Source organism: Sparus aurata, chromosome 4, assembly GCF_900880675.1.
Source record: "Sparus aurata chromosome 4, fSpaAur1.1, whole genome shotgun sequence".
Classification (NCBI taxonomy): domain Eukaryota; kingdom Metazoa; phylum Chordata; class Actinopteri; order Spariformes; family Sparidae; genus Sparus; species Sparus aurata.
This window is the reverse complement of record NC_044190.1, coordinates 1,322,479-1,344,696: the sequence shown is the minus strand read 5'-3', so window position 1 is coordinate 1,344,696 and position 22,218 is coordinate 1,322,479. Positions and strand designations below refer to the sequence as shown.

The 22,218-nt window shown below is 42.0% G+C and overlaps 1 protein-coding gene across 3 annotated transcripts in view; it reads right to left on the bottom strand.

Moving 5' to 3' along the window:
- ccdc102a (coiled-coil domain containing 102A) overlaps positions 1 to 22,218 on the bottom strand; it is a 177,537-nt gene that overhangs the window by 137,838 nt on the left and 17,481 nt on the right. Inside the window, exon 2 of one of the 3 annotated variants that reach the window (XM_030414063.1) lies at positions 21,903 to 22,010. The exons of the other annotated variants lie outside the window; for them this stretch is intronic. The gene's annotated coding sequence lies outside the window, so the exon portion shown is untranslated. The remainder of the gene's footprint in view (positions 1 to 21,902; positions 22,011 to 22,218) is intronic. 3 annotated transcript variants of the gene reach the window in all.

Here is a 22,218-nt window from a genome sequence, read left to right as displayed (position 1 = left end):
CACATATACACATGGGCCATTTGTGTTGTAGTCATGAAATGCAAATTGCAAAATTCCCCTTCATGGGACGAATAAAGTTTTATCTTATTTTATGAAATGCCAGACTTACAGTTAATGTCATTTATGTGTATTATTTTTATGCAGTAAACTTTCCAACAAATGTCCTGTAATTCGCACTCCACAACAACAGGTGGCGCTGTTCAGTCATTTTAAGGCCAGCAGGACGATTTTTTTACCCCTAAATCTTCATTTTTTATTGTTCTATTTTATTCAAGACTGCAACAGGATTTACCATAGACACATGTACGTCGAAAGTTTACTGGGATTTGTGTGTGGATCTGAAGACATTTGTGTGTGGATCAGCAAGGCGGAAAAGTAGTGCCAAAAGTCACGTGACAGTTTTTTTCCGTACTTGTAGAATTGTTTTTTGTACTTGAAGGATTTTAGTGTGCACTTGAAGGAAATTATTTTGTACTTGAAAGATTTTAATTTGTACTTGAAGGATACTTTTTTGTACTTGAAGAAATATGTTTCTTTGTATGTGTAAAACATGCTGTATTTGTTTCTGAAGCATGATGTATTTGTTTGATTGGTACATTACTTATTTGCAAAACAAAATGCATTAGTTTGTGAATGATGTTTTGCATTTGCAGACCACACTGAGTTTGTTTGTGAATCGTTGGGTGTGAGTAAAACAAGTTTTGTGTGTGTGTGAGGTTTTGGCATGATTCTAGCTCCATAGGGAACCTGCAAGGACCCTATTGTTTTTCAAATGATTATTATTATTATCAGGGCCCGAGCAGGGAACCTGCAAGGACCCTATTGTATTTTAAATGATTCTTTATCAGGGCCCGAGCAGGGAACCTGCAAGGACCCTATTGTAATTGAAATGATTATTAGGGCCCGAGCAGGGAACCTGCAAGGACCCTATTGTTTTTCAAATGATTATAAGGGCCCGAGCAGGGAACCTGCAAGGACCCTATTGTATTTCAAATGATTCTTTATCAGGGCCCGAGCAGGTAGACCTGCGAGGTCCCTATTGTTATTGGAAGGACAGAAATTTTCTTCTCCAAGTTTGAATGCAGTTTTGGATGCCTGAACATACCCAAACCCAACTCACCAAATTTGGAATATATGTTACATCTGGCGAAAATTGCGATCCTGCATTGTCATTGGGCGTGGTCGTGACCTGCGGGCTCTGTAGCGCCCCCTAATGTTCATCCCCGCCTCCCACAAGTGCGTAGAAGAACGAAATTCAATACGCAGATTCCTCATGAGCAGACGCACAAAAAAGTCTGGGTGGACCATACTGTCACTCCAACAGGAAGTCAGCTATTTAGATGTGTGGCGGCGTTTTTGTCCAATTCATGCCTACTTTGAAAATTATCTTGTCCTAGAGCTTAAACACAACAGTCTTCAAATTAACTCAGTAATTTTCTTCATGCCTTGAAGAACAAAAGTTATTGAAATCATTCAGCTGCGCCAAACTTTAGTGGGCGGTGCGGTGGAAACCATTTTTTCCTCACGCCATCAAGCATCGAGGCTTTATAACTTAAACATACAATTTCCTATCCACACCAAACTGCTTGTAACTGTAGAGGCTGTCTCCCCGAACAAATTTCAGCATCAATACTTAGTCTGGCATTTTGCTTCTGGCCGCCATGTTGAAATATTGCCAATCTTCGTACTTAAATTATCTCCTCCTACAGATGTAACACCACCGACTTCAAAGTCACTCAGTAGCATCCTCTGACCTTGAAGATGAAAAGTTATTAAAATCTTTATCCTACGTCATACCTGCTGGCCACAGTGGAGCGGGCAATTCGAATTCTTCGCCGTGAAGCATCGTGTCCTCATAATTTCTTCATACAATGTCTTATCTCGGCCAAATCTCTCAGGAATGCAGAGGGAGTCGCCCTGATGAGATCTGTGTAGTCATGGGGTGTGGCCGTGACGCGTGGGCTCTGTAACGCCCCCTATTGTGATGCCCCGCCTCCTACTTGTAACACAGAAGGACGAAAATTGGTACGCATATTCATCATGACCAGACGCAAGGAAAACCCATTTGGATGCTTACTCTCAGTCCAACAGGAAGTCAGTTATTTTGAAATTTGGCCGCATTTTTGACAAATTCATGCCTAATTTGAAAATTATCTTGTCCTAGAGCTTAAACACCACAATCTTCAAATTAACTCAGTAATTTTCTTAATGCCTTGAAGAACAAAAGTTATTAAAATCGTTGAGCTGTGCCAAGGTTTAGTGGGCGGTGCGGTGGAAACCATTTTGTCCTCACGCCGTCAAGCATCGAGGCTTCATAACTTCAACATACAATTTCCTATCCACACCAAACTGCTTGTAACTGTAGAGGCTGTCTCCCCGAACGAATTTCAGCATCAGTACTTAGTCTGCCATTTTGCTTTTGGCCGCCATGTTGAATTATGCCAATCTTTGTACGTAAATTATCTCCTCCTACACATGTAACACCACCGACTTCAAAGTCACTCAGTAGCATCCTCTGACCTTGAAAATGAAAAGTTATTAAAATCTTTATCCTAAGTCATACCTGCTGGCATTTGTGGAGCCTGCCATAACAATCCTTCGTCATGAAGCATCAAGTGCTGATATCTCCTTCATACTATTTCCTAGCTCGGACAAATCTAGAGGGAATCTAGAGGGAGTGGCCCTGAATAGATCTGTGCATCAATACTGTGTCATATCCATAGCGCCACCCACTGGAAACATGAAGCAAGTTTTATTTCAGGCAATTGGGGCGTCCTACATGCATGTACATGAATGAAATGTGGCACGCATGTGTGTCATGACAAGACGCACAAATGACTCATTTACACCCACACTCTCAGTCAAACAGGAAGTGGTCAATTTTGCTTAGAAGCACATGAATTGATGGTGTAGGTGATGCAAGTCGCCACTAGATGGCACTGTTGTCTTTCAAGGCACATGTATCATATTCATCAGATTTTATTGAAACTTTAAAAGGTGGCAGCATGCACTTCTTGGGATAAAAACTAGTAAACAAAGCAGAACTTAGATCAAAAGCTTGACACTGATAGACAGCCATAAATACATTTTTTGAAAGAAGGCAAATGAAGCATTATTCTACACATATTTATGTGCAGTGATGACAAACATAGTCAGATGTACATGGCATTTGCAGGTAGTTTTGTCTGAATTGCACGTTACAACAGGGCATAGTTGAAGGGTAATGGGTTGAGCCACATAATGGATAAGTCAGTGGTAGTAAGCCACAGCACACAATTTTCAAATAAGCCAATTTGCTAAGAATGCCATTTGCGTGTTGTGTCTGCCCTGTCAAGGTGGCACACAACAAGATGTGTGTAGTTGTGATTCCGCCCAACTCTTCCGCGATGAACGAAGTGGATTCCACTGCGATATGAAACAACTGAGTGGGTTCTTTGGTTAAACACCGCTACTGCAGGACGCCCGTCAAACCTGGTCACTTGACCGCTGTCCCTTTTCAAAAGGAAGAATCACCTCTGGCTGCACTCCACTACCTATCTTAATCTGTGGCATTCCACTTCCATCCTCCCCTATGATGCGCTGCCTTCCTGCCTTCACGGTGACAACAGAAGGCAGTGTCTTATCTGCCCCGGTAGTCGAGTGGTTGGCGTGCATGCCACATATGCAGTGGACCCGGGTTCGAATTTAGGGCGGAGGAAGTTTACTGCAGGCCACAACCCCCCCCCTCTCTGTCCCACTTCCAATCTATTCCCTGCAAAAACACAGGTGTCCATGCCTGAATTCCAGACAAAGGCAAAGAGAAGGCTGTGACCCTTCACACAACGTAACGGTGCAGAATCGATTGTCAAAACGTACCTGATTACTAACTGTTTTAGAAATCATTCACCTGCAGTCCCTTTGGATTTCTGTGGATTGCAGGAAGTTGTTCTGACTTCACCTTGAAGCGCTTGATACTGGCAGGGGCAACCCACCGCGTTACAAACACACGTTGGGAGAAGAGGCTGATCTTCGTCCCCCGCGTGCCACCTCCGTGAACAACGATCGAGCAACGGGGCTTAAGCCGCGGCGCGTTTGGACGGCAGCACGCCCCGACGCACGCGCGGACTGCGAGGGCCCGTTCATCACTGCTTGCAGTTTTTATTTTTTTTATTTTTTTCCTTTGTCCAAAATGATCGCATTTTTCATTGCCTGAACATACCCCAAAACTCACCAAACTTGGAATATAAGTCACACCTGGCGAAAAGTTTTATAATCTATTGTCGCCCTGAATTTCCACCACTAGGTGGCGCTGTTATTAAGGAAAGCGCCTTTTGGCTAATAACTCCCATATACTTTGTCGCACATTCAAAAACCTTATATCCAAGGTTTCTGTGTATTCTACTGAATCTCGTGGTATAGACCACGCCCATTTCCGCCTAACGTTTTTTTTCGCTACGTCGCAAAAAGTGGAAAACCTACTTTTTCAAACTCCTCCCAGGCGATTTCACCAATTTGCACGAAACTTGGCACACAGCATCTGTGAACCCTCCTGACAAAACGTTATTAAAAGACTTTTGATAGGCCACACAATACTCAAGTTATTAAATAACAACTTCCTGCAGATTTGGTTACAAACAGGAAGTGTTGCATATCTCTACAATGTTGTGGCCTAATGACATGAAACTCAGGATACTACTTCCCCATGAGCCCCTGAGGCCCTGTGCCAAATTTCAGGCGATGACCACAAGGTGGCGCTCTTTAAATTGATGTATTTTATATCTCCACAACGGTTCATCGGATTAAGACGAAACTTGGTACATTTATTGTCAGTGCCCTCCTGAGGACATCTGACGAAGGGTTTACCAATCCGCCCCTAGGTGGCACTCTGGTGTCACTTTAATTGTATATTTGGCCCTGTGCCCACACCATAACACTTATGGAAATGAAATTCATAGAGGTGCTATAGAATGGCCCCTGTGACTCACACACCAAAAATGACCAGCAGGTGGCGCTATTTTCAATGCAAAAGCCTTTTTCAATCATAACTCCCACTAAATATGTTGCACATTATTAATCCTATGTAATCTATGTATTCCCAAAAGAATTTTGATAGTCCATAAACTGCCCGAAATACAAAATGACAAATTCCTGCATATTGTGTTGAAAACAGACAATTTTGCATATCTTTACAAAATGCTGTCTGATTATCACATGAATGTTGATCATTGTGTGGTATGGCCTGATGAGGATTTGTGTAAAATTTGGTGCAAATCGGCCAAAAGATGGCACTCTGGTCGCAGTCTAATCATTGTGAATGGAAAGTTAATGGGGAAATCTTCAAATCCTCTTCAAAACTCATCAACTTTCAACCTCTCCTTGTGCCTCATGCTTTTAGCTAGAGACACAATTCCAGCTTTTAAAGAGTCAGAAGACTTTGCACTGTTGGGCATGTCTTCATTTTTAAAAAATCTTTTACAGTTTTCAAAGCATCACAGTTTTAGTTTTAAGGATTTTTAGGCCATCTTCTGATTTTATAATGGGTGTATATTGCGTGAGCTAGAGTGCGTGACATCATCGCTACAGTGGAGAGCAGATGGAAGACATAGACAATATATATATAGAAATGTAGGAAATCTTGTTGGCATTCAGCTGATGGTCTTATTTCAGACGTAGGACTTAGACTTTTGGCTGCTAAAGACCCAGAGGGTAAAGCACAACAGCAACTCCTCCATGAGCTGCAATTTCTTCCTCTTCAGCTTTTATCATGCAGCAGGTGACATCTCCCATCCCATCAGTTAATCAGTTCTTCTCTGACCTGGCTGTATTCTCTGGATCGTTTTCAAGATCATCCAAGAGAACCAGTGTGTGTGACAGAGTGGTGGCACACAGACTCCCAAGAGCAAACAGAGTGAGATGGAACTTCCATATCTGTGCAGTGAACATTGTTTTAGCACAAAGGTGAAATCATCCAGTGTTTTGACACCATTAGGGGAGTTTGAGCCTACCACTGTGCGAGAAGCTGGAAGGTTTGTGAGGCTACTGGAGGATGATGCTTTCAGCTTCTTCCTGAAACTATTTCATTGCATCCTGCCTCATGTGCACTTTCTCTTCAGCCAGCTCCAGAGGCGGACCATCAACTCACTTTACTGCAGTGTGTGTGTGGTTCCGCCCCCTGCTGGTGAACGGGTTTACTGCAAGTTTGTGTGTGTGTGTGTGTGTGTGTGTGTGTGTGTGTGTGTGGTGCCGCCCCCTGCTGATGGACGGGTTTACTGCAGTGTGTGTGTGTATGTGTGTGTGTGGTGCCGCCCTCTGCTGGTGGACAGAGTTTTGGCCAGGGTTAGTTTTGTAGAAGCGTGTGTCGTTGAGAGATGCTTCATTGGATCAGAGTTGCTTACAACGGACGTGGAGAAAGGAGATTAAAGTAGTGTCTGTACTTCCACTTTGAAAACATTTACTTCCCCTCCGGACTCGCCATTGCCGCAGTTCCCCTCTGCTAGTTTGAGTGTGTGAGGCTGCTGTGTGCGTGTGTGCCTTGTGTGTACACCGAACATTGCCACTGATTAGCTTAAAGGTCCCATATTATGAAAAGACGACTTTTTCTGGTATTTGGGGTGTTATTGTGGGTCTATGGTGCTGCCACACACCTATAAACTTTGAAAAAAGACTATCCGTGCTTTTTTGAGTGAGATACAGATTTCTAAAGGGGTCTTGCCTGCAGTTTCCAGATACACCAGTCAAATTTGCTGTGGCTGTCTACGTCGACGGCCGCTCATTTGCATATGGCTACCCCACTGCCCCTCCCTTCACCGCACGGTGTCTCCACCCACCAGGTACAGCTACCGTCTAGGAGATCCGCCATTACGCTATTGAATTCACCAGAAGTGAGAGAAGTGCGCTGTTGTTGTTTGCAAGGACCAGCACGAAACACTCCATCGTCTCCCAGCTGCAGAGGACAAAAGAGCAGCATGGATTGAATTTATTTTTGAGAGCAATGTCTCAGCTGAAGTTGGCAAAAAACTGATTTGTGCGAACCACTTTGACGCTGACTGTTTCACCAACTTGGGCCAGTACAAGGCAGGAGTAGTCGGCTAACTTCTACTCAAAGGAATACTTGCAGACCAAGGACATGTAAGTATATAAATAATGTGCTGTGTGTTCCTGTAGATAAGGCTGAACTCGTGCGTAATGTACTGTGTGTTTTGCCATTGAGAACTAACGTTAGCTTCTCTGACCACACAAGTTAGTGCTACAGCAGAATCATTCTGTGTATTACATTTCTGATATTGCACATTATGTAATGTGTGTCCTATGGAAATGTCTGCATGTGCAAGTATTTAGCTGTGTTTATGTAGCAATTTTACACGAACTAACCAAGCAGTGTCACATAGTACCAGCTAACGCTAACCGTGATCTTCCAAGCTAACGCTAACCGCGAGCTTCTAGTTCGCATCAACACGGTCTCCACATGCAAACCCAGAGACCCGGTCGGTCAAGCGGTACATACACACACCCTCCACTTGGTCTAAGTTTTCAGGATTTTGTGAAATAATGCATCTGAAAACGTTTTCTAAGCTGAAATATGTTGGCATAGGCCAGGGCAAAACGAGTGTGCTGTTGAGTGCTACACAGAGTTTAGATTCCCTGCCCGAGCCCGAGCCTGATCCTGCTGCTATCCTCGGCCGGGCCGGGCCAGGCCGGGCCCTTGACCAAGTATTTGTGCTTTTTTGTTAATAATAACTCAAAATAATGACCATATTTACAGCTAGAAAACGCACATCTATCTCCTCCCTCCATTTTGGTGTTGCTGCGTGGTGTTACACATGAGTAATCCTCATGGTAAAAACGTGACTTGAGACGTACGTGACATTACTCCCCGAGACGCAAGAAGAAAGCAAGAATTCTGTGCAGGATAATTAAACTGTGATTACTTGTTGAGAACATTTCAAATTGTTTGCCAATTTCTTGCAGTTGTTTTCATGTTTTATTGTCTTTTTACTGTTCAAGACTCTACCTGGCTGCACTGCATTACAATGAGAAGGCTGATAGAGGACAAGCTACTACATCATCAGGAGATCCTCTTTTCAAATTGAGCTTTCCAAAGTCCAGGAAGGAAGGGAGAGTGCAGAGCCAAACCCGTGAAGACAGAGGCGACATTCTGTAAGTTTTACAATCTTTTATTTGAACCTTACAAATTAAAATAAACATGGACACACGGGCATCACACAAAAGGTTGAACACAAACACTTAAAACTTAAAATCTGAATTCTTTTAAGATAGTTTCAAAATAAATAATAAGGAGAATGTGAAAAATAGGAAGTAATTAGGAGAAATAAGAGAAACTTTACAACACTGCAGCACAAGGCTTTTTGGTTCTACTGCAATTTTCCTGTAAACATACATTTTTGTTTATTTCACTGCAGACTGTGGTGATGCACTGTTGGACCTGATCTCGAGAAGGTTTTCCAGGACCCTGCCCCATATGTGAACGAGGTGCTGAAACTCATAATCCCTGAAGACCTCTCAGACCACGCAGACAGGCAGCACAACTCTCACTCTCTGCCCCAGAGAGCCCCAGCACCAGCTTACAAAGCTTCTGTAGGCTATATTGGCTGAACACAATTCAATATAAAGTCAGCACTGAATGTTTACACCCATGGCAACTAGATACTTTATTTGTTATTATTTTCATATTGATATTGAAGTTAATATATGAAGTCAAACTGTTTCACTTCAGATATTTATTTTCTTCTTCTTGTTATTACTTCATTCATGTCAACACATGTTTACAAATGTTTGTTACAATAAAACATCTTTGCTAACTGTTCTGTGTTTTCATTGTTTGATATGTAATTTTCATGGTAATAAGTAAAAGATAAACCATAAGCAATGTAAGATAGAGGAAGCAGTTATGTACTTTTCATCATAACACTTTTGCGATAAATGAATAGTAGTTATGTGACTAAAAGCTTACTGCACTATTCCCCTCAGACTTAAAGGTCCATAGTCAGTCCGATAAATGTTCAGTGCATTCTGCAGTGCGGATACATTCAGGCTGACAGGTTCTAGGCCAGGAGGGTCCACCATGCATGATGGTGTATCAGGATGCTGCAGTAGTCATCGTGTAACCTAGAAATTATGAAAGGTAAGTGAGTGATAGATTAGAGAAAAGAGAAACAGCAAAATGACAACCATGTTTGCCCAGTGTTCATACTTCATTGTGATATTTCCATACAGCAGATATTCTCAGGTTATGTGGGCATTTGTACACAATTGCCACAGGAACACCTGCTTTTATGCAGAATTTTTATTATTCATTGTAAACTATAATCGCTAATCATGTCGCATTGTTTCTTTGATAATATATCTAAAGTTTATAAACTGTTGTAACTGGTAAAAAAAACAATTCCCGCTGGTAGAGAGGTGATGGGGGGCAACTGTGTCTTATTGAAAACTTGAAAATTGCAGGTTCTCAATGAACGTACCTGGCTACATAAAGATAAATATTAATATACGGTTACGCTTTTGTCTTGTAACTGCTATTGCTAAATTGCATCCGCGTGACTTCAGCTGGACAGCAGTAAACACCAGTCGAGGTTTAGCTAATCTTTATGATGTAAACACTGGAGGCAGGAGAAGGGGGCTGTTATCAGTGACAAAGCGGGGCAGACGGCCAGTAAGCTCGTAAAACTTTCGTTAGTCTGCAGTTACTTAAAAGTAATCTCGAGGTAACAAACTTAACTACTAACCACTGAGAAACATCAATGTTCATTCTTGGCTGCTTACTTTCTTCTGGAGCCTCTTGTTCTGGGTCGGACCGCAGTCTGTTGTCCGGCGGCCATTACTTCTAGAAACTCCGCCGTTGCCATGGTCACATGATGCCGTCCACCGCGTCTTCCGCAGGCAGGAAGAGGTGGGCGGCACCGTGGGCGGATCCGTGGGCGGCGCGCAGTAGCTCATTAGCATTTAAAGGGAAAGGCACTGAAACAGGCCACCTGGAGCAGGGCTGTGAAACTGGTGTTTCAAGAACCCTGCTGTGCTCAATCCTTCAGCTTATTTCGACCAAAGCATGTTACTAATAGGGGTGGGCGATACTGCAAATTTTGGTATCAATCCGATACCAAGTAAATACAGGGCCAGTATCGCCGATACCGATACTGATACTGATACTGACACTTTTTACTTGAAAATTCCTGATCAAATAATGATTTTGTACTTTTGCCTTTAATTAGTTGACCATGATTATAATAACGATAAACAGGACAAAGATTTTAGCCAAATAAGAAAATTATATTTAACATATATAAATCTATAACCTGCATGTAGCCCAAAGAGCAATACTAATGTTCCTTCAACAGATACACAAAGGAGTTATTATATTCTTGAGGTAGGTTATATATCTTAGTATAAGTATATATTTTTGAGTTATATGTACAGTGAACCTGAGTGAGTGGAGTGAGAGAGGTGAAGAGGAACGCTGAGACTGAGGACTGAGCTGCGCTCACACAAACTCTGTGAAGAAATAAAAGTGATTTGATGAATTTATAGAAGAGAAAATGCAACAAAAATATCAATCTCATCACGCTAGTATCGATCCGATACCAATACTCACCTTGGTATCGATACTATCGATATTTGGATCGATCCGCCCACCCCTAGTTACTAACATTCCATTTAGACTTCAAGGAACCATGTTAAGAAGCAGAAATGAGCATAATATGGGACCTTTAAGAACTCTCACTCAACGTTAGAGAGCCAATCACCATCACTTATGCGGTTGTCTCGCCCCTCCCTCCTCCCTCACCGGAGGTAAAAAAATACAGCTCTGCAGCTCCGGTGGCTGAGAGCCAAGTCGGATGACAACAGCTTTAATGATAAGCTTCAGTTTGTCACACGCCACATTTAATAGTCGGTAACGGTAACGGTAACGGCGTTGTAACGATGGAAATAGTAATTGGCTAGATTATGCCATTTATTCTAACGCCGTTATTCCCAACACTGGTATTGCGTGAATTAGAATGCGTGACATCATAGCTACAGTGGAGAGCAGCCGGAAGAACTGGAGAAAAAATTCTCTTCAGCTTAATTTGGATCCCACATCTTTCACTTCACATAGACAATGTATACATAGACATGTAGGAAATCTTGTTGGCTGTCAGCTGATGGTCTTATTTCAGATGTAGGACTTACACTTTTGGCTGTTAAACCCCCAGAGGGACAAGCACAACAGCAACTCCCCCATGAGCTGCAATTTCCTCCTCTTCAGATTTCAGCATGCAGCAGGTGACATCTCACATCCCATCAGTTAATCAGTTCTTCTCTGACCTGGCTGGCTTTTATGGATTTTTTTCAAGATCTCCAGAGAGAACCAGTGTGCGTGACACAGTGGTGGCACACAGACTCCCAAGAGCAAACAGAGTAAGATGGAACTTCCATATCTGTGCAGTGAACACTGTTTTAGCACAAAGGTGACATCATCCAGTGTTTTGAAAGCATTAGGAGAGTTTGAGCCTACCACCGTGCGAGAAGCTGGAAGGTTTGTGAGGCTACTGGAGGATGATACTCAGCTTCTTCCTGAAACTATTTCATTGCGCAACATGCCTCGTGTGCACATTCTCTTCAGCCAGTTCCAGAGTTGGACCATCGACTCAGTCTTTGTCCGGAGAATCATGCAGCAGTTCACACAATTTTTCTGACTTCAGCGTACATTATTTCATACCGGCAAAAGCAGTCCATCGAATTATGAAGCAACGACTTCCTCAGCGGAAGGTGTTGCTTGAGCATGCCCCAACAGCAACATGCCCTGACGGCAGCATGCATCGACAGCAGCATGCCTCGACGCGCGTGGACTGCGAGGGCCGGTTCAACGCTTTAATTTTACTTATCTTTTTAACTTGTCACTTACCCAGCACAAATCTTGAAACTGTGGAAGGAATTCTTTTGCTGTACCTGTGGCCAAGAATGAATCCCCAAAAGAGCTAAATGACCTGAGGCCTGTGGCTCTGACCTCACTAGTGATGAAGACTTTTGAGCAACTGGTTAAACAAATTTTGACTGATAAGGTTCAGGGTCAGCTCAACCCGATGCAGTCTGCATATCGGGTTAATAGAGGGATGGATAATGCCATTACCACTTTATTTAATTATCTATACAAGCATCTTGAGGGTAAAAAAAACTCATGTAAGGCTTTTATTTGTAGATTTCTCTCCTACTTTGATTACAATCCAACCACACATTTTAGCTAGTAAACTATTGTCCACTTTTAACCTTGATGCTGGCATGGTGAAATGGGTACTGGACTTCTTAACATGTAGTGCCCCAGGCAGTCAGGGCTAACAGGGCTTTATCCCAGAAACGGTTGTCATCCACAGGCTCACCCCAGGGGTGTGTATACTCTATATACAAATGACTGTAGGAGCAACTACGATGGTAGGCATCTCCTGAAGTTCGCAGATGATACTGTTTTAATTAGTCTGCTCCAGGATGGAGAGGTCGATCATGGGCCAGTTGTGTAGAGTGGTGTGCCAACAACTTTCTGAAGTTAAATGCTCACAAAACTAATGATATGGCCATCGACTTCTGGAAAACCTCCCACTCAACCTTCCCAACTATAATCAAAGGCTCACTTGTTGAGACTGTTGAGTGCTACAAGTACCTGGGAACAGTGGCCGACAAGAACTTGAACCATGATCCTAATACATCTACAATCTGCAAAAAGGGCCTGCAGAGACTTTATTTTTTGTGTAGACTTAATATTTCTAATGTGGAGAAGACACTGATGGCTTCATTTTATAAAGCCTTTATTGAGTCCATTTTAACCTTTTTTTTTTATTTCTTGGTATGGGAACCTTCTCAGTGCAAAACAAAAATTGTTTGTCCAGTATTGTTAAAGTAGCCAGCAAAATAATTGGCATGCAGCACCCGCTCTCGGAGGAATTCGTTCTTCTCCCTTTTAGGTGGAGATACAGGTCCCCCAGGGAAAAAACCATTAGGTTTAAATTTTCCTTTCCTTTCCTCACCTCTAAGTGCAATAAATGTACTCAATTTGCACTAACCATGATTGCACTACTCAACCGCACTTTATTATGGCTACTATTTCAACGGTTTTATACTTTTACTTTTAATCTTTTAATCTTTTGGTTGGATGTTTGCTGTAACTGCGATTAATGTCCCATGTCCTCTTCATGTTGTCTTTGTGTTTTTCTTGCCCTCTATTGTAAATCAAATTTCCCATCGAGGGACAATAAAGACCTGAACTGAACTGATCTTCAAATGCAAGATCTTACGTGACTTTTCCGGCTTTTAAATTTTTCCGCTAATGACAAAACAAAAAATTAGCCGTGCATTTATATGGAACTAAGCTTTAGGAGCTTTCCGCCTTACTCTTCTCCCTATTACATCGCATTCGGAGATCGACACTTCTCGACTGGCAAGATGGCGCCGATCAGAAAAAACAACTGCTAAAGTGAGTTGTTCAAAAGCTTTCTTTTTAGTAAACTCTGTGTACACAAACAATGTTCTCAATGCTTGAGTTCATGTGTAGAGACCCTGGTGATACTACAGGCAAAGTTTTATGTTGTGTCGAGCCTTCTTAGTGTTTTAAAAATAGCAATTTTGATGCTAACATAGTATTTGCCCTTAGCACTCCCACTGAAAACGATTTTGACCCGAAAATGAAAATACAGTCAATCTTAAAAGAGGCACTTTCATTGTAATTATGCTTTTAAACGAAAGGTTAAGTTGGGTACATTCTTAAAAAGACCCTAGGTTGCATTTTGGCAAGAGTTTCGCTTGAACTCCTTTCAAAGCCGACGGTTAATAGTTCATTTTGTTTGTTCCTCCTCCACTGCAGAGAGCCTGGTTTGGTCAGAATGATGTTTTAAACTGTATTTTGTGGCCCATTAGATTTGTTGAACTGTGATTTATTTGCTTGATATTTGCTGAATCATTATATAAAGAGGATCTACATCTACTCTCTCCAGAGAACAACACAGTCACCACATGAAGGGTGAGCCATCTTATTAATGCTTAATTACACCTGTATTATTCAACTGACATAGCTGAATTATCCAAAATCAAATTAGACTTAAATCCAGTGAACCAGACCACATACTGTACTTAAAACGAGACAGATCTGCCAAAGATTGGGATAAGATAGAGGCACTTTAAAGATAGATAGATAAGCTTTATTTTCAGACTCAAGGTCCATACAAAAAAATTAAAAATAAAATCAAGACACACAGTACAAAAGGAATACATACAATAAAAAAAATAAAAAAATCTAATGACTCATTTATAAAAGACACTTATACCAGTGCCCCCAAAACTGAGATGTGCAGTGTGTGTCACTATACATAATGTTCACCATTGCCACAACATTTTGATTCTCAGAATCATTTAGCTGGCAGATGAACCTGTGCATTACATTTCTCAGAACCGTTTGCAGTGTGTTCACTCTCGCACTCACAAACAGCTCACTAGCACTGGTCCATCTGGGCCTTTTTAAAAGTATCCTCAAAGCGTCATTGTATGCCACTTGCAGTCTCTGAAGGCTGGCTTTTTTATATTTCAACCACAGATGTGCAGTGTACATTGGAGAACAGTATGCTTTGAACAGAGTCAGCTTCACACCAACAGTGCACCAACCGAATTTACGTGCCAATACATTTGCTCGCACATACAACATACGACACTGACGAAAAATGTCCTCATCATCTGTCAGTTGGTCTGTGATCACATGACCAAGATATTTCACTTCACTGCAGATATTTAGAACCTTACCTGAGAGTTTAAAGTCAGGAAAAGTCATATATCTATCTTCCATGGTTCTGCAAATCATTATCACACTTTTTGACTCGTTGTACTTTATATCTTGTTGTTCCCCATACACAGAAGACACATTAAGGAGCTGCTGTATACCAGCTGAGCTAGGACTAAAGATCACACAGTCATCAGCGTACATAAGATGGTTCATCACTGTACTGCCGATCATACAGCCAGTTTTACATGAGCTTAGATTATTTGATAAATCATTCATGTAGAAATTAAATAAAATAGGAGATAAGATGCTCCCTTGTCTTACTTCGTTACTGATATGAAAGGGAGCAGACAATCAGTTGTCCCATTTAACCTGCATGGTCTGTTGGGCATACCAATAGGACAGGATTCTGACTATATACTTGGGGACACCTGCTGCACCAAGTTTTTTAAATAATTTCTCATGATTCACCCTATCAAATGCCTTAGAGGCATCTAAAAAACAAATGAAAACAGATGAGTTTTTTCTCTTATAGTTACTCAGCAGTTCCTTTAGCACATATATACACATATATGTACCGTGTCTCGGTTTAAACCCAAATTGATCATCTGTAGAGATAATTAGTTCATTAATCCTCTCCAGGAGAATTTGTTCAACAACTTTGGACAATATATTAGCTAGAGCGATGGGCCTATAGTTTTCTGAGGAACCCACTTTTCCTGCTTTATCCTTAACCACAGGAACCAGCTGCACTGTCATCATAGAGTCTGGAAAAAAGCCATGGACTATGAGAGCATTGAAGCATAAGGCAAGAAGTGTATATAACCTTGAGCTACCAAATTTAAGGTGTTCAGCAGAGATATAATCCATACCTGTCGTTTTGTTAACTGATAAGCTTTTAACCGCTTCAGAAACCTCATGAGTTGTGATCATATCTATATTTTCAACATTTGCTACTTGATGGCCATTAGTCTGAACACATTTAAACAATTTACTATAATGCCTTCGCCAGAGCTCAGCAATAGCATTAGCACCTGAGACTCCATCTACTGTATATGGTAAGGAGGGTTTGCAGTTACTAATGTGTTTCACCTCTTTCCAGAAGTCTTTATTAGTATTATTCAAAGGTTTCTTGGCCATAGAGTCAGCCCTCAAAGATTGATCGTTTTTACTAATGAAACGTATTGCATATTTAAATTTTGTGTTTGTACTCTTCTTATATTCAAAAATGGGCCCCTGTCTTGGTTTACCAGCCATTGCCCAGGATTTAGTAGCTTCACGAGCCTCAGCATAGAATTCAGCCACATAAGTTTTCCAACCAGGCCGAACTTTTCCTCTCTTTATGCGCTTAAGGTGAGGCTTACTAGCTTCAAGTAAAGCTGAGACAATATCAGTATACATTGCAGAAATATCCGTCTTATGTTTGGTGTTTGTACAATTACTGTTTTTACACATGAGTGCCTCTCTGGAGAGATATATATTGCTCAATAACTGATCAGTATATTTACAGTAGGAAGCAATGTCTTCACATGAAAGAGAGGACCAGTCCAATTTACCAAGTTTAGACTTATTTGCCCCTTTTACAGTTGCAGGTATGTACTCAGATCTGATAACCATCTTTACAGGAATGTGTTCAGAGGTGGATACATTGTATAAGATTTCCATATGTGCCAGAGAAGCGTGAGCATCAGCTGTAGAAAGACAATGGTCTAACCAGGACGTGGTGTGCCAGGCCTCACTTATAGGTGTGTAGCTTTCGGCTGGCAAAAGCTCTCTGCTAGACAGTATCAAGGTATTATCTGTACAGAGATGATTTAGGTGGTTAGCAAAAATTGACCTCTTGTCTGAAATATCTGCATTCATATCCCCAACAATAAAAATGTTTATGAAACACTCATTTTGTAAATAGGAACTACTAAAAGCAAGCTTATTTACATAGTCTTCTTCATTATGTTGACATTCATATGGAGTGTAGATATTTAAAATAATAAATTCCTTATCACGCTGAGTGAAGTGTATAGCAATGCACCAGTCCACGCCAAGCTTAATGACATTAATCGCTGAGTCCAGTTTCTTATTTCACAGAATTGCCACGTCTCCTGGAATTCTGCCCCTTTTTATACCCAAACTGAGGTCAGTGGTGGACTCTCCAGCACCATGAAAACTGTCACTGATGGAGTTTAGTCCCGTTAAATCCTGCTTTGCTAGAAAAGTTTCCTGTAGGCACAGAATGTCACAGTGCTCCAACAACTGATCGACAATGATGCGGCGAGCTTTATCCACTGCACTTTGACCCAAGCGCAGGCCACGACAGTTGTATGACAGGATGCTTATATCCGTAGCTATATCGTATTTAGGTATTATCTCCAGTAGCGAGCACACTCGTAGCCCCAGCAGATAGAGCAGCAGCATTAGCAATGACTCCAGCTTTACGTGGTTCATAGAAGCGCCGGACATACGCTCCCTTTGGCCAGAGCTCCGGATTATACATATCGCCAACATCTTTGCATTCAGCGGATATTTTAAATGATGCCTATCTGCTGTTGACAGTAATAATCCTTTCACATGACACACCACGTCCCAGTTTATTTTCAAGATGAGTGCGCAGTAGTTCAGCGCCTATGTCGGGTGAAAACCTAGTTGCAAAGACGCTCACCCGTTTAGTTGTTATCATTTTGATGTCTCCTGCATCTCCAGTGCCCACAATAGTTTTGCCAGCTTTCTTCCGTCCCACCGCAGATTTGCTGGTGCTTGATCCTTTTTGGTCATCCTCAGTGCACTTCTGTTTCCCCTTTTTCACGACTCGGCTCCACATTTATGATCCAGGCGAGGGCATCGTTAACCCAGGGCTAAGTGCTGGTGTGGCCCTCTCCACTGTTAGAAGCAGCGGTCCCTGTGCCTTTCCTCGGTGTCTGTCATCTGGAGTTTCAGTCACCTCCGCCGATCCGTTGGCGTCTCCAAGAACCGCTGAGTTGGTAGCATGCGCGGGCTAGCATTCCCTGCCTCCAGTCGCCTCACCGGCGCAATGAAGCCAGCACTGCCGTGGTCAGAGTGCTGTTCCAGGGCACTAACCCGGCGGTTCACGTCCGCCATGACTACACGCAAACCTTCACTCGTTTCAGTCTGCCGGTGTAGCGCATGTTTCATAGCAGAGACCTCAGTGTGTAGCTGCTCTATTTTTCGAAATAGGCCGCATACGTCCATGTTGGTAAAAGTCACAGGTGGTAGCTCGTCCAAATAGTGAGATACAAATCTCGGTACATTGTCCCCGCACTCGTTCAGCACTTTGAGACAGCTCTTGATGTTAATGGCGTCTTTCTGTGCTCCTTTGTGTGAGATGTTCCGTTAAGTAGTAGGACAGAGTTCAAACAGCATTTTCTTTGAAGCCTCTATCCAGTCTGAGTCGAAGTTGTTGGCAGCTAACAGGATAATCTCATCCTGACTTAATGTTCTAATTTTTATAGCAAGGAAGTGTAAAAGTTAATCTTCCACTATGACTTTGCCATCAACAGTCTTATAAATGTCTGGTTTTAATCGGGCTCTGGCAAACACTGGAGCACCTGAGGATGCGGCAGTAATGTCCGCCATCTTGCACCAGATGTATGCAAGATGATAAATAAAGATTTTGAAGCTAAAGATGTGCCAGTAGCCCCATTCACACAGGAGAAGACCCATAAAAGCTGCAGTTCGCCAATTATCCGCCGATGGTGATTCACACAGAGCAAAGCATCCCCGCCTTAAAGACAAACCGCCACGAATTCACACAGAAATTCATATTCATCACAAACACTCAGTGAGTTAAAGTTATTGCCGGTGACAGATGCTGTTTTTCAGGCAGAAATGTGACAAAGAGTCTGTAGGACAGGCCGGAGGATGGACGCTTCTCCACGTACAGCTGTGGTATTTTTTTTCTCATATAAGTTGCCAAAGACAGTTAGTTACTACACTTTGTGGGAAATTTCTCTGTATTAAGTTGAGTGGAGTACCAGTGTAGTTAACGGCGGTCCGATCGACACGCCCCCCGATATGCGAAGCCAGCTTATCTGTTCACACTGGTTCGATTCTCCAATAATACGGCCCTGATACTACCTCAAGAGGCGGATCAGGGCCGGAACGAAATTTTATGCCTCGCCGCGTCCGAGAGATTCACACTGGGACGGAGGCGGGGAATTGGCGTACTAAAGCCACACCCAAAAGCCAGTGTGAATGGGGCTAGTGTTTCGTTTTCAGATTTGGGATTTCACCTGTTTTTTACTTGTCTAATTTCCAGATGCATTTTCAACATAGATTAATGTAACCATGATCATAACAATATACGATCAAACATGAATTTAACACTCCAATTTTATTGTGGACCCAGTCAAATGACCACCTGTGGGTCCCTGTGACTCATTATATCGCAAACCTATTAACATCACTGTAATTTAATATAATTTTTTGATAGATGTTTTAATGCAAATGTTGCCTTCAGGTTCAGGTTTAGTTTTCAGTGCAGTTTTTTTTTTCAATTAAAAATTTAAGGCTCACTCTTCTAGTGAAATAGCAAAATAACCCTTAACTAAGGGTAAATATTTACACAATGGCTTTTCATCTATGTATCTAATATTATTGTTAACAAATCCAGGATAAGATCAAAATCAACATTAAACCACTTTAACACCAAAATGTACGTGCTGTATGTACAACTATCAGCCCCTCTTTAACTTCATTAATGTAGTTGACAAAACAATCTCACCTCATATCTCATTTCATACAGTGTTAAGACTTGTACTACGTTTGCATTTTTTTGAGCATCTAAAATTCAATTCAGAACGTGATGCAATGCTCCAGTGTGGAGCCTTGACGGGTACAGGCACCAGTACACAAACCGAACAAGTTTGAGTTCAAATTGAGTACATCCAAAAAAGAATTTGCAACAATCTGCACCTTGATAACTGTGATGGGCACTTCTCATAGTTTGTTTTCAATTCAGAATGATTAATTGAGTAAAGAATAGTGGAAGTAAAGAATAGTGGACTTAACTGATAATTAAATTAATTGTTAGCTGTGGAATGTGTATCCAACACAAAATGAAATTTTGGATACACTAAATACTGGTAATATTTGGGGCGCAACTTCACGTGTATGATGTTCTGCTCCTTGGTTTCAAAGGGTGTTCAACCACACTGGGCCTAAGAAACGGGTGGTTGAGACTCCACCCAGCATAGTCATCTGCTGCTCCTATTCTCTACATCTGGAAGACAGATCACCCAGAGGCCACCAGATGCAGTAGATGACGTCATCCAGTGGTTCCACCCAAACAGGAAGGCTGTGTTTAATTGTGTGTGTGTGTTTATAATGTTTGAGTGTGTAAAACTCTAAGTTATTGCTTCTCCCTAGCTAAGGGGGCCTGGGAAGAGAATGTATGTGTGCATGAGTGTTCAAGAATTCAGAGGTCAATTAATGTTTCCGCCACCATCGTCTGTTGTACTACAGATTTTATAGCATTCTCTGGCACAACAATTGCCTTCAGATTTAATAAAGTTCTATCTTGTCTTGTCTCGTCTTATGTCCATGCATGCTTGGACGAAAAAGTCACACGCAAACACACACGTACACACAATCATTCAAAAATGCATACTCAGCCCCAAAAAATTTCATCACAATGTCATGTTCATATGATTTGTCACACACACACGGAAAGAAATTCAAGAAACAAATAATAACACAACTGGATACCTAAAATGTGTAAGCAAAGACGAAACCACCCAATATACAATATCCACAGACAAACCAACAATGTTTCTGCTTGCGGCATGAACAATTGTTACAACTCCACAATACCTAGGACAAGCTGTGTATTGCCTCAATCCGGGCTAATTTAAGATGGACTGACTGTAAAGGCCCAACTGTTGGACATCGATCGAAAGTAGAGAGAGTTGCGTGCATAAAGCTCCTGTCCAGCGTCTTTTTTATACACAACACAAGCGCCACCCGCTTATTGCATTTCGGGATAGCGCAGAACGTACACGCTACTGTGGAGCTGGCCGCACATCCAAGCGATGTGTTCAATGCAACTTTTCTGCCAAACGGGTCAGACGAGAGGCAACCGAGTGGTCGGATAAAGGCAGTTGGCTGTTGCTTTGAGTCTGGGCGGTGTGTGGGGGCCTTTAAGTTGGTTCAGCTATACTCATTTTAGTGACAAGGAGCTCCTCTGATCTAAGTCCCTCTAAAAAGTTTTCTAGGAGGGGCGCGCAGGTAGTCAAGTGGTTAGAGTGCATACCACGAACGCAGTGGACCCCGGTTTGAATGCGGCCAGAGGACCTGTACTGCATGTCACACTCCCCATCTCTCTCCCCCTTCTGATCACTGGCAAATAAAGGTGTCTATGCCTAAAAAAAAAATCTTTAAAAAATAAATAAATAACAGTTTTCAAGGAGAAGCCCCAAACAAACACACGTACACATGCACGCATATGCACAGATTAAAGCATTTGAAAAGCCCATTGATAAGTTTCAGTGATAGGAGCAGACCAAAGGCATTCCACTGCTTGCTTTAACTCACACTCTGCTGCCAGCCATAATTACCAAGTCCAATACAAACACAGCTAAATATAGGCACACACAAACACACTTCCACTCAGATGGAAACACACTTCTTCTAAGAACAAAACTCTACCTAGACACACAGCAGCTCTCATTACGGCTTCTGTTTGGACTTCGATACTCAGATATCAGGGTTAAAAATATACGTTTTAACACCAAGTACAAATTAACAGCAGCTTCTCCTGAGTGTGTAACTCAGTGTAAATCAAGTCAATTCAAAGCTAAAGCCATGATCCTATCTGTGTGGAATAAATTACATGTGCAAATACAATACAAGAATTTTGACATCAGGTTGAAGCAGCACCATGTGAAGACATGTGGAGGCTAGGCGCTTCACCAGAACATTTCTTTACATACATTTTTTGGGATGAGTATGCATTTTTGAATGATTGCTTGCATGTGTTTGCTTGTGACTTTGTGCCCAAGCAAGTGCTGCCCTGCCACTGCTCTGCCACCCAGCTTGTCCGTGTCCCCCTCATCAGGGTCCTCCCCGTACCATACATTTTGGAGCTGTCCAAGTCTTGTTCTGGTTGGCCATCTTTGAAACGTTCTATAACATCAGTAGTAAGTAGATACAACCATACCCGGAAATCACACTATTGGAGTAGCTCCTGTAGTGTCTGCACTTGCAGCTGCACAGTGTGATGCTGTTGCCCTCATTATTGCGGCAGTTAGTGTTGTCCACCATCATGCTGAAAATGGGTAGAAAGTGGAAAAAGGCTTGAAAACGTAGATACTCCAGAAGGGGCTCACTACAAATATTCATTAAAGTCCGGAAGTCTTGACCAAAAATTTGTGGCCAAAAAATATACATGTTTGAAAAGTTCTTTATAAGGATTTCAACATAACAGATAAAAACGGAAAAGAACAAAAAATCACAGCAAAACACACACGAGCACT